We start from the raw sequence: 12,511 nt of genomic DNA on the forward strand, positions 1-12,511 counted from the left end.
CTTAACGACCTCTCGCTCAGGAAGAGAAATTTGGGGCTCGATTCTGGTCGCAAGTCGAGAAGTAGCTGTAGTGAGTTTTTCCAAGGACTTTCAGCATGGAGATTACTCGGGGATTTATAAACCAACATTTGTGGGACTCTAGATACAGAAATGTGCCCACTTCAATCCTTTTGGTGCTGCATTTGTGCGCTGTTTGGAGAATAGCTTGACTCCCCCTCTTCTTTGGGGCAGCCCCTCAAATACTGGAAGGCTGCTATCATGTTACCCCTGGCCCTTTTTTTCATTAAACTAGACATGCCAGGAGGAACAAGCACGCACCCAAATCAACAAATTGTGTACGCCCTACTAAGCAGGTATATACAAAAAGTATGAAGGCTATTGCTTAACGCATTGTAAGCCGCCCTGAGTCTCCGGAGAAGGGCGGCATATAAATCGAACCAATAAACAATAAATAAATAAATACATCCATACTACACAGTGCTGTTTCTCTGTGTCATATAATAGCTCTGCAGACAAGGCACTGTAATTTAACATCAGCTGCCTGCAATTACTGCGAGTTCAATTCTCACCAGGCTCAAGGTTGACTCAGCCTTCCATCCTTTCTAAGGTAGGTAAATTGAGGACCCAGTTTGTGGGGGCAATAAGCTGACTTTGTATAAAATATACAAAAATATGAAGGCTATTGCTTAACGCATTGTAAGCCGCCCTGAGTCTCCGGAGAAGGGCGGCATATAAATCAAATTTTTTAAAAAAAATGCCTTGGTGGCGCAGCAGACTAAAGTGCTGTTAAGTAGCACCAGCTGCCTGCAATTACTGCGAGTTCAATTCTCACCAGGCTCAAGGTTGACTCAGCCTTCCATCCTTTCGAGGTAGGTAAATTGAGGACCCAGTTTGGGGGGGCAATAAGTTGACTTTGTATAAAATATACAAAAGTATGAAGGCTATTGCTTAACGCACTGTAAGCCGCCCTGAGTCTCTGGAGAAGGGCGGCATATACATCAAATTAAATATATATATATATATATATATATATATATATATATATATATATATATATATATATATATGCATATTCTTTCTAGCCAGGTTTTACCTACGTAAACTTAGTTGTTCTACAGCCCTAGCAACTAAGTTTGCGTAGGTAAAACCTGGCTAGAAAGAATATGCACATAAAAGACTACGAAAAAGAATATATATATATATATATATTTATATATATATATATATATATATATATATATATATATATATATATATAGGAATGTGGTTATATAGAATGTGGTTATATGCATAATTTTGTATTTATTTATTTTTGGTCATGTTTATGTAGTGTCTATAGGACGTGGTGAGCCTTTGAGAGCTGTATGCAATGAAATTTCATTTTAAGGTATGCCGATTTGTATACGTTGAAAGTGACAACAAAGTTATTCTAAATCAGAGGTCTTCAAACTTGGCAGCTTTAAGACTTGTGGACTTCAACTCCCAGAATTCCCCAGCCAGCATTGCAATGCTGGCTGGGGAATTCTGGGAGTTGAAGTCCACAAGTCTTAAAGCTGCCAAGTTTGAAAACCTCTGTTCTTAAGTCTTTTAAAAAAACCCACCTGATTGTCACTTTGACATTGGCCTCACCTTTTGTGAGATCATAAAAATAACATCCGAAGGTGTCTCAGCGTTTCTAGTGGTTTATGAGATACGGGTCCCTCCTTCTGCACACAGAGGCCTCGGTGCACACCTTCCTCGTAAAACGATCGACAATCACACTTCCTTACGCAACACCTGTCTTGTCTTTTCCCAGGACAAAAGCAGAACTTTGGAGATCCATTGTTTAAAAAAAAAAAAAAAAATCACATTTGCAGACGGGGAAAGTTTGCAAGTTTTCCCCGAACTTCCCAAATTCAAATCGGTACCTGTTGGGACTTCAGCTCCCAGAATTCTCCACTAGGAGATAGTCCTTGACTTATAGAATAACAGGAAGGGACCTTGGAGGTCTTCTAGTCCAACCCTCTGCCCAGGCAGGAAACTCTACACCACTTCAGACAAATGGTTATCCAACATCTTCTTAAAAATTTCCAGTGTTGGAGCATTCACAACTTCTGCAGGCAAGTTGTTTCGCTTATTAACCTTATAACCGCTTGCTTAACAACATTCAAACTTACGACGGCGCTGAAAAATGGGACTTATGGCCGATCCTCACAGTTACGACGGTTGCAGCATCCCTACTGTCACACGGTCAAAATTCAGACACTTGTGTTTTGCGACCTGCCCAGCTGGCTTCTGACCAGCAAAGACAATGGGGAGGAAGCTGGATTCACTTAACAACCGTATGATTCACTTAACAACTAGAGTGATTCGTTTCACTTCTTCTTAACTTCCTCTTTCACTGCTTCGGCATGTCGAGGGCTTTGTTTAACGACCGTGGGGGAAAAGATTATAAAGTTGGGCGCGACTCGCTTAACGACTTTAAAGTTATTGGAAATAATCATTGTCACAATTGTGGTTTCATTTTAACAAGTCATTGATGGCTAACTTTTTCCGGACTGAGTGGATATGCGCGAATGCACACATGCGCACCTGAACCCCCAAAATGCAATGCGCGCGTGGCCCCTGCATATGTGCTCCACCTGGTGGTGAAATCCAATTTTTTTTACTACCGGTTCTGTGGACGTGGCTTAGTGGGCGTGGCAGGGGAAGGATCCTGCAAAATCCCCATTCCCTCCCCACTCCTAGGGGAAGGATATTGCAAAATCCCCATTCCCTCCCCACTCCTGGGAGAAGGATATTGCAAAATCCCCATTCCCTCCCCACTCCTGGGGGAAGGATATTGCAAAATCTCCATTCCCACCCCACTCCTGGGAGAAGGATATTGCAAAATCCCCATTCCCTCCCCACTCCTGGGGGAAGGATATTGCAAAATCCCCATTCCCTCCCCACTCCTGGGAGAAGGATATTGCAAAATCCCCATTCCCTCCCCACTCCTGGGGGAAGGATATTGCAAAATCTCCATTCCCACCCCACTCCTGGGAGAAGGATCTTGCAAAATCCCCATTCCCTCCCCACTCCTGGGGGAAGGATATTGCAAAATCCCCATTCCCTCCCCACTCCTGGGGGAAAGATATTGCAAAATCTCCATTCCCACCCCACTCCTGGGAGAAGGATATTGCAAAATCCCCATTCCCTCCCCACTCCTGGGGGAAGGATATTGCAAAATCCCCATTCCCACCCCACTCCTGGGGGAAAGATATTGCAAAATCTCCATTCCCACCCCACTCCTGGGGGAAGGATATTGCAAAATCCCCATTCCCACCCCACTCCTAGGGGAAAGATATTGCAAAATCTCCATTCCCACCCCACTCCGGGGAGAAGGATCTTGCAAAATCCCCATTCCCACCCCATTCCTGGGGGAAAGATATTGCAAAATCTCCATTCCCAGCCCACTCCTGGGGGAAAGATATTGCAAAATCCCCATTCCCTCCCCACTGCTGGGGGAAAGATATTGCAAAATCTCCATTCCCACCCCACTCCTGGGAGAAGGATCTTGCAAAATCCCCATTCCCTCCCCACTGCTGGGGGAAAGATCTTGCAAAATCCCCATTCCCACCCCACTCCTGGGGGAAGGATATTGCAAAATCCCCATTCCCACCCCACTCCTAGGGGAAAGATATTGCAAAATCTCCATTCCCTCCCCACTCCTGGGGGAAAGATATTGCAAAATCCCCATTCCCTCCCCACTCCTGGGAGAAGGATATTGCAAAACCCCCATTCCCTCCCCACTCCTGGGGGAAGGATATTGCAAAACCCCCATTCCCTCCCCACTCCTGGGGGAAGGATATTGCAAAACCCCCATTCCCTCCCCACTCCTGGGGGAAGGATATTGCAAAACCCCCATTCCCACCCCACTCTAGGGCCAGCCAGAGGTGGTATTTGCCGGTTCTCTGAACTACTCAAAATTTCCGCTACCGGTTCTCCAGAACCTGTCAGAACCTCTCTGGATTTCACCCCTGCCCCCCCCAGATGCACGTGCCCCCCCTGAATGCACCCCACCCACCCATGTGCTTGTGGCCGCCGCATGTGCCTCTCGCACATGCACGCACGCCCCCTGCACATACGCAACAGAAACCCCACGACCAGCTGGCTAGCGGGAGGCGTGCACATATGCTCAGCGGAGCTGAACTGGGATGACGTCTCGCGTACCCACAGAGAGAGCGCCGCGTGCCACCTGTGCCATGCATGCCATAAGTTCGTCATCACGGTTGCAAGTCAAGGACTTCTGTATCCTATTCAAATTCTCCACGTCAGGAATGCTGATGGTCTCTTTTCAATAACCATCCCAATCTGGTGCCTTGCAGATGAATTGATGGTCTGGGGTCTCCAGTGTGTTGGATCCCCAGTATCTGGAGGGCACCACGTTGGAGAGAAAGGGCTCCCAGCGACTCAGCTCCTGCGTCAAATTTATGTGACGCCGAGGGCCATCAGTCGAACTTTACCCTGATGGGAGGCGCAGCCTGGCACGGAAATCGGGACAGGCGTGTTTACAGAACACCTTCGCTGATTTATTCCGGAGATATGTCCACGTGCATCTTTATTTATTAAGGAGGTGCATGTATTATGATACCGAAGTATCATAACTCTCTGGGAGTAACCAATTTGACAAGCAAGTAAATCCATTTTTTAAAAAAGGGATGCGCCATTTTAAGCAGTTGGTTTTTTTGACCCAGCTCCTCAAACACAACAAATCCTCTGAAGGGAACTCAAAAGATTCTTTTATTAGAAATACCGGCAGCCCCGGCAAAAAGCTTCTCTCTCACTGCAGGCTAACAAGTCCATCCAGCAGGGGAGATGAATAGTTGTCTGTCCCATCTATTCATCTCTGCCCCCTACCTTTTATCCCCAGAGCTAAGGTGGGGCTTCACTAGCAGCTGTGGCTCTTTCGTCCCGAGGACCGGCCCATAGATTTCCACTGCTCTCCTCTCCTCTGCCTTCTGCACATCCACATATCAGGCACAGGACCCAGCTGTTCCTCCTCCTCCTCATCAGCCACCTCCAGACCTCCTGGGGGCTGTTGACCCTCCATCTGACGGCTGACAGACGGCCCAGGCTCCGCCTCTGTTTCCCTCTCTCTCTTTGCCATCTCCATTCCCTCTTCCCCCTCTCAGGTTGCCTTGATGCTGACCCCGACTCTCATGCCCCCTCCTCCTCCTCTGATTCGGCCGCAACACCTTGGTTGAACCTTTGAAAATGACTGTCCTCTTTGCAAAGATCACTAACTGAGAATATTGGCAGCTCCTTACCTAATACAGGTGATCCTTGATCCTTTTGCTTTAATTTATATGCCGCCCTTCTCCGGAGACTCAGGGCAGCTTACAATGCGTTAAGTAATAGCCGTCATTCTTTTGTATATTTATACAAAGTCAGCTTATTGCCCCCACAATCTGGGTCCTCATTTCACCTACCTTAGAAAGGATGGAAGGCTGAGTCAACCTTGAGCCTGGCGAGATTCAAACTTGCAGTAATTGCAAGCAGCAGATGTTAATCTGTTAGTAACAGTGCTTTAGTCCACTGTACTACAGGCTCGTAAATTCAATGGTGGACTTACGACCACCATTGAGCCCAAACTTTCTGTTGCTAAGCGAGACCGGTGTTAAGTGTCAGATCGGTTCATGGTGGCCGGTCACCGCATAACAGTGAAGCATAAGGTGACAGCTGACATTAAGTGAGTTTCCCCCCCGTTTTATGACCTTCCTTGCCATGGTTGTTAAGTGGATCACCGCAGTTGTTAAGTTAGTAACATCGTCACTGAGTGAATCTGGCTTGCCCATCGACTTTGCTCGTCAGAAGGTCACATGATCCAGGGGACTGTCATAAATATGAGTCAGTTGCCAAGCGCCCGAATTTTGATCACGTGACCACGGGGATGGTGCAACGTCGTTAAGTGTGAAAAATGGTCGTAAGTCAGTTTTTTCAGCGCTGTTCTAACTTGCAACGGTCACTAAGCGAACCATTGTAAGTTGAGGACTACCTTTATTTCACATTATATAACATTAAGTCTCCTTCCCAAATGATACCCTGTTTAGCCCAGTTCCCTTTTACCTTTAATTACAAGCTTCCTGTGTTTTGGGTTAATTGATTCCTGTTTAGAATGGCTACAGAAGAGAAGAGAATGGGAGAGGAGAGGAGAGGAGAGGAGAGGAGAAGAGAAGAGTAAGAAGAGAAGAGAAGAGAAGAGAAGAGAAGAGAAGAGAAGAGAAGAGAGGGAGAGGGGGAGAGAGGAGAGGAGGAGAGGAGAGGAGAGGAGAGGAGAGGAGAGGAGAGGAGAGGAGAGGAGAGGAGAGGAGAAGAGTAACCAGAGAAGAGAAGAGAAGAGAAGAGAAGAGAAGAGAAGAGAAGAGAAGAGAAGGAGAGGGGGAGAGAGGACAGGAGGAGAGGAGAGGAGAGGAGAGGAGAGGAGAGGAGAGGAGAGGAGAAGAGAAGAGAAGAGAAGAGAAGAGAAGAGAAGAGAAGAGAAGAGAAGAGAAGAGAAGAGGAGAATGGGAGAGGAGAAGAGAAGAGAAGAGAAGAAAAGAGAAGAGAAGAGAAGGAGAGGGGGAGAAAGGAGAGGAGAGGAGGGGAGGGGAGGGGAGGAGAAGAGAAGAGAAGAAAAGAGAAGAGAAGAGAAAACAGAATGGAATGGAATGGAATAGAATAGAATAGAACAGAATAGAATAGAGAAGAGAATGGAAGAGAAGAGAAGAGAAGAGAAGAGAAGAGAGAAAGGAAGGAAGGAAGGAAGGAAGGAAGGAAGGAAGGAAAGAAAGAAAGACAGACAGAAAGAAAAAAAAGAAAGAAAGAACATTTCAGAGTGATAATTTGCAAATCTACTAAGTAACATCATGAGTGCTAGAAGGAAAAGGGGTTTGATCGTTGTTTATATAGAAATGGTTTCCCCGTCAATGTTGGTAGGAGAGTTCTTGGTAATTCCTTGATTCGGTTGTTTGTTGTTAGATTGTTTGTCTGAGTTTGTATTTCCATCATTCGGGTATTGTTTACTGCTTTGTTGTCGGTCTACTATTAATCCTGTTTATCTGTATCTTCGTTGCTGGCAAGGAGCTGTTCTCCTCTTTCAGCTTTCCAAACGTGTCTTTTGAACGGTACGTCAATGTTGTTTATCTCTATGGGTCTGTCGATGGCCGATTTGGTCTAGTGCCAAAGTTTCCAGGAATTTCCTAGCATTTTTGGACCTGGCTTGGTCTAGGATGCTCACCATTTCCATGCTGAAGCTACAGTGAGTTTTTATCATGAGTCAAGGCCAAGTTTTTATCATGTCTTCTGGCTGCTATGTAGTTGGTGTCAGTGGTGAAATCCTCCACCGGTTGCCACCGGTTCGCTCCCCGCAAATGCGCGGTGCGTGCCAGATGTGTACTGTGTGCACGCATGCACAATGCACACCAGACGCATACTGCGTGTGCATGCATAGTCCACACAAACGCACGCTTTTGAATTTCCTGCTTTTTTTTTTTTTTTTTTTTACTTTTTAAAGCATTTTTAACTACCGGTTTGGGCAAACCGGCCTGAACCGGTAGCATTTCACTGGCAGCATTGGTGTTCATGGACGCGCTCCGATAGCCTTCTGCCGGTTTTTCCTACATTGTTGCTGTTGCCTTCCTTATATTGTGTGTTGTAGATCAGGGGTCTCCAACCTTGGCAACTTTAAGCCTGGCGGACTTCAACTCCCAGAATTCAGGGGTGGCTTCTACTTATCTTTACTACCGGTTCGCAACGGGATCGCTTCACTCCGTACTTCTACGAATGCATAGATTGCCGATAACAACATCCGGGACGATGGGCGGGGCCTCCAGCCGATTTTACTACCGGTTCTTGCGAACCGGTCTGAGCCAGGGGCAACCCACCACTGTTGGAGACCCCTGTTATAGATGACCCCTGTCTTTTCGGCTGGGGCTGATGGGTCTTTTGATTTACTTAGGGTGTTTTGGAAGAGCTTGAATTGGTTTGCTTGCATAGCCCGTTAGCTCTTTCCGAGATGTTTTGGATATATGGCAGCGTCTCTTTATTATTGGACTTGTAATCCAATAATACACGTCTCGGATTCTATTCTTCCTCAACTGTCTGAGGCAAAGAGGGGGAGAGAATAACCACACATCCTATTTGTCAAATCTGTGTTTTGACTTCCAAGTAGCTAAGATATTTTTCATGGTATTCCCAAGGCTAATGAGAGCAGAAAAGGAGGGGAGGGGGGTGTTATTTGGCACAGTTAAACTGGCAAACCAGAAGAATTGGGGGCCACTCCGGTTCTTAGCTGTTATGAACAGCAAAATTTTAATCCCTAGGATTTTTTGGGGGGGGAGTGCAGGAAATTAGGAGACCCCCGTTACGACTGTGATTTTGGAAAATTGTTTATTTTCGAACCTCATTTGCAGCATGGATTATTTATACTATATTTCTTAGGTACGGAGAGACGTTGCAATGGTATATGTGTAAATGACCTTGGGAGGCTGGGTGAAGAGATGCAGCCTAGGGAGTGGTTAGATAAGAAAGGACGTGGCCCACAGCTGTATAATGGCTGGAGAAAGAGACTTTCCCTACTTTCTCCAACAGACAGGCTGAGCGCTAAAGAATTGAGGCCTTTGAACTCTGGTGCTGGAGAAGACTCCTGCGAGTCCCTTGGACTGCAAGGCGATCCAACCGGTCAGTCCAAAAGGAGATCAACCCTGACTGCTCTCTAGAAGACCAGATCCTGAAGAGGAAACTCAAATCCTTTGGCCACCTAAGGAGAAGGAAGGACTCCCTGGAGAAGAGCCCAATGTTGGGAACGATGGAGGGCAAAAGAAGAAGGGGACGGCAGAGAACGAGGGGGCTGGATGGAGTCACTGAAGCAGTCGGCGGGAGCTTAAATGGACTCCAGAGGATGGTAGAGGATAGGAAGGCCTGGAGGAATGTTGTCCATGGGGTCGAGATGAGTCGGACACAACTTCACAACTAATAACAAAAAGAGACAGGAAGGAGATTTGGACTTCCGGACGTGCAAGTTTCTAATTGCTCACACAATTAGTCCTCGACGTACGACCACCATTGAGCCCCCAACATTTCTGTCGCTAAGCAGGGCGGTTGTTAAGTGAGGTTTGCCCTCCCCCCCTTTTACAACCTTTCTTGCCATAGTTGTTTAGTGAATCACTGCAGTGCTTAAGTTCGTAACACCGTCGTTGTTAGAGTGAATCTGGCTTTCCCCGTTGACTTTGCTCGTCAGAGGGTCACAAAATGGAATCATACGACCTCCCCCTCCCCCGGGACACTGCAACCGTCATAAATGTGAGTCAGTTGCCCAAGTGTCTGAATTTTGATCGTGTGATCATGAGGATGCTGCAACGGTCGGATGTGTGAAAAACAGGCTTTGGGTGCCGTAACTTTGAACCGTCACTAAATGAACAGTTGTTAAATTGAAGGCTACCTGGGAAGGCCGATTCCATAAACCCAATTTACACACCATTCAAAAGAGCAATCTGAAAGAGTCACAATTTATTTAATTTAAAATACATTTAAAAAAGCTCAGAAGGAAACAAGGCGGCAAGAATACATCCTCTCAAGGCAGACAACAACACCCAGATAAGCAGGGATTAACCCCAGACAAACCATCAAGCAGAAAACAATATCCTCATGAAGGAATTACTAAGGAGTCAATCAATCAAATAGGGAAACAGTAAACAAAAACAATATCTAATCAAGGAAGCATCAAAGAGAAAAGCACAGTTCTACTAATGCTGCCAGGGCAAGCTGTTGTATATAAACAGGGAGCAAGCCTCACATCTACTAGCGCTGATGACGTTACCTAGTTAGGTGATGAAATGTTTGCAAGAAAATCACCAAGCTCAGAGAGCTCTCAGTTCAACCCCGAGCTACAAATATTTTTCTCTATCAGAAGAATAATATGATGGGAAGCAGAGTTTCCTTTCTTATTTCCAGCTGGGTGACTTTGGGCCAATCGCCAGGAGACGGTGAGTTCTAGTCCCGCCTTAGCCATGAAAGCCAGCTGGGTGACTTTGGGCCAATCGCCAGGAGACGGTGAGTTCTAGTCCCGCCTTAGCTATGAAAGCCAGCTGGGTGACTTTGGGCCAATCACCAGGAGACCGTGAGTTCTAGTCCCGCCTTAGCCACGAAAGCCAGCTGGGTGACTTTGGGCCAATCGCCAGGAGACGGTGAGTTCTAGTCCCACCTTAAGCGTAAAAACTAGCTGGGTGACTTTGAGCCAGTCCCCCTCTCTGAACCAGCCCACCTCACAGGGTTGTTTTTTGTGGGGAAATAAAAGGAGGAAGGTGTGTTGTGGATATGTTTGCCACCTTGAATTATTTGTAAAAATAATAAGGGCGGTATTCAAATAAATAAATACATTTCACAAATAAATAATTAAATCACCAAACCTCTGGTGAGCAATAAATCCACGGATTTGATTATTTTCTCGGTCAGCCAGAGCTGCTGATCGAGGGAGCTGGGGTGATAAGTTATGGGGCGGGAAGCGGGTGCAAAGTCTAGATTTTTCCTAGCATGGAATGCCAAAAAGTTATTTCGAGTCCGAAGGGCGCCTGGTCAGCTCTGACAAAGGGCTTTTAACTTTATGACAGCTAGTCCTCGACTTATGACCACAACTGAGCCCCCAATTTCTGTTGCTAAGAGAGATATTTGTTAAGTGAATTTTGCTCCGTTTTACAACCTTCCCCCCCCCCACAATTGTTAAGTGAAGCACTTCAGTAGTTAATTTAGTAACACGGATGTTAAATGAATCCGGTTTCCCCATTGACTGAAGGCCGCAAAAAGGGGATCACGTGAGCCCGCGGACACTGCCACCGTCATAAATATGAGTCAGTTGTCAAGCTTCCGAATGTAAATCAAATGAGGATGCTGCAACGGTCATTAAGTGTGAAAAATGCATAAGTCGCTTTTTTTCAGCGCTGTCGTAACTTCAAATGGTCACTAAAATGAACTGTCGTAAATCGAGGACTACCTGTCCAGGTAATCCTTGATTTACGACCGCAATTGAGCCCAAAATTTCCATTGCTGAGCAAGATCTTTAAGAGTGTTTGGTCCCATTTTACAACTCTTCTTGCCGCTGTTGTTAAGCGAATCACTGCAGCTGTTAGCAACATGGTTGTTAAGTGAATCAGGGTCTCCCCATTGACTTTGCTTGTTAGGAGGTCGCAAAAGGTGGAATCACATCACCCCCGGGACACTGCCGCCGTCATAAATATGAGTCAGTTTGCTAAGTGTCTGAATTTTGATCACTGCAAAGGTTGAACTGTGAAAAACAATCAAAAGTCCATTTTTTCCCGGTGCTGTTGTAAGTTTGGACGGTCACTAAATGAATGGTCGTATGTCGAGGACGGCCTGTAAATTTTAACTGCTGTTATTGTGCTCGCGTTATGACCAAAGCGCAGAAATATTTTAGCTCCACTGCTAATGGCACGGCTTGGATGCCGGAGGTAAAAATAAAATTTAGATCTTTATTAACAAAATAAACAGAAGGGATTGCAGGTACACACACACAACTGAGGTCGAAATTTCCATTGCCAAGCAAAGCAGTTGTGGAGTGAGCTCTGCCCCATTTTATGACCTTTCTTGCCACGGTTGTTAAGTGAATCCTGGGACACGTATATTCGCCTTCATTCATGATACCTAATTTTCCTCTGCCTAATTTCCCTACAACAACAATCCTGTGAGGTTGGTGGGGCTAGGAGTGATTAGCGCAAAGTCACCCAGTTGGCTTAAAGTGGAACTAGAACTCACCGTCTCCTAGAGATTGGCCCAAAATCACCCAATTGGCTTTCATGCCTAAGGCGGAATTAGAACTCACAGTATCCTGGGGATTGGTCAAAGTCACCCAGCTTTCTTTCATGAATAAGGCAGGACTAGAACTCACCGTCTCCTGGTGATTGACCCAAAGTCACCCAGTTGGCTTTCATGCCTAAGGCAGGACTAGAACTCACTTTCTCCTGGTGATTGGCCCAAAGTCACCCAGCTGGCTTTCATGCCTAAGGCGGAACTAGAATTCACCGCCTCCTGGTGATTGGCCCAAAGTCACCCAGCTTTCTTTCATGCCTAAGGCAGGACTAGAATTCAAAGTCGCCTGGTGTCTAGGCCAGCTTCTTAACCACTAGGCCAAACTGGCTTCGTGCAACAACCGGCAAAACAAGTCAGCTGCAAATGCAACAACGCACATCCAAAATACACACCTCCTAAACAAACAACGACAACAACAACACACACACACAGACACACACAAAACAAACCGAAGTCGGATCACCGTGTTAAGGGTTTCAGGAGGCTGAAAGGGGAAACACGCAAAATTGGGGGGAAATATTTTTTTTCCTTCTACGGCCCCCCAATTGTGTGTCCAGAGTGGGAAGAGAGCAAGTGGATCACGGCAAATGTCGAATTAGGCTATTTTAAGGCATCTCCCTCCTCCTCCTCCTCCCTCTCCTCCCCTCCCACTCTTGACCTCTGAAATCGGACGTCACTCCGGCCGGAGGGG

The 12,511-nt window shown here is 46.3% G+C and overlaps 1 protein-coding gene and 1 long non-coding RNA gene across 2 annotated transcripts in view; one reads left to right on the forward strand and one right to left on the reverse strand.

Moving 5' to 3' along the window:
- P2RY2 (purinergic receptor P2Y2) overlaps positions 1 to 12,511 on the reverse strand; it is a 44,769-nt gene that overhangs the window by 14,827 nt on the left and 17,431 nt on the right. The window lies entirely within an intron of this gene.
- LOC132709339 (uncharacterized) overlaps positions 1 to 12,511 on the forward strand; it is a 37,346-nt gene that overhangs the window by 784 nt on the left and 24,051 nt on the right. The window lies entirely within an intron of this gene.

This window comes from Pantherophis guttatus, chromosome 5 (genome assembly GCF_059756535.1).
Source record: "Pantherophis guttatus breed Tessera chromosome 5, ASM5975653v1, whole genome shotgun sequence".
NCBI lineage: Eukaryota > Metazoa > Chordata > Lepidosauria > Squamata > Colubridae > Pantherophis > Pantherophis guttatus.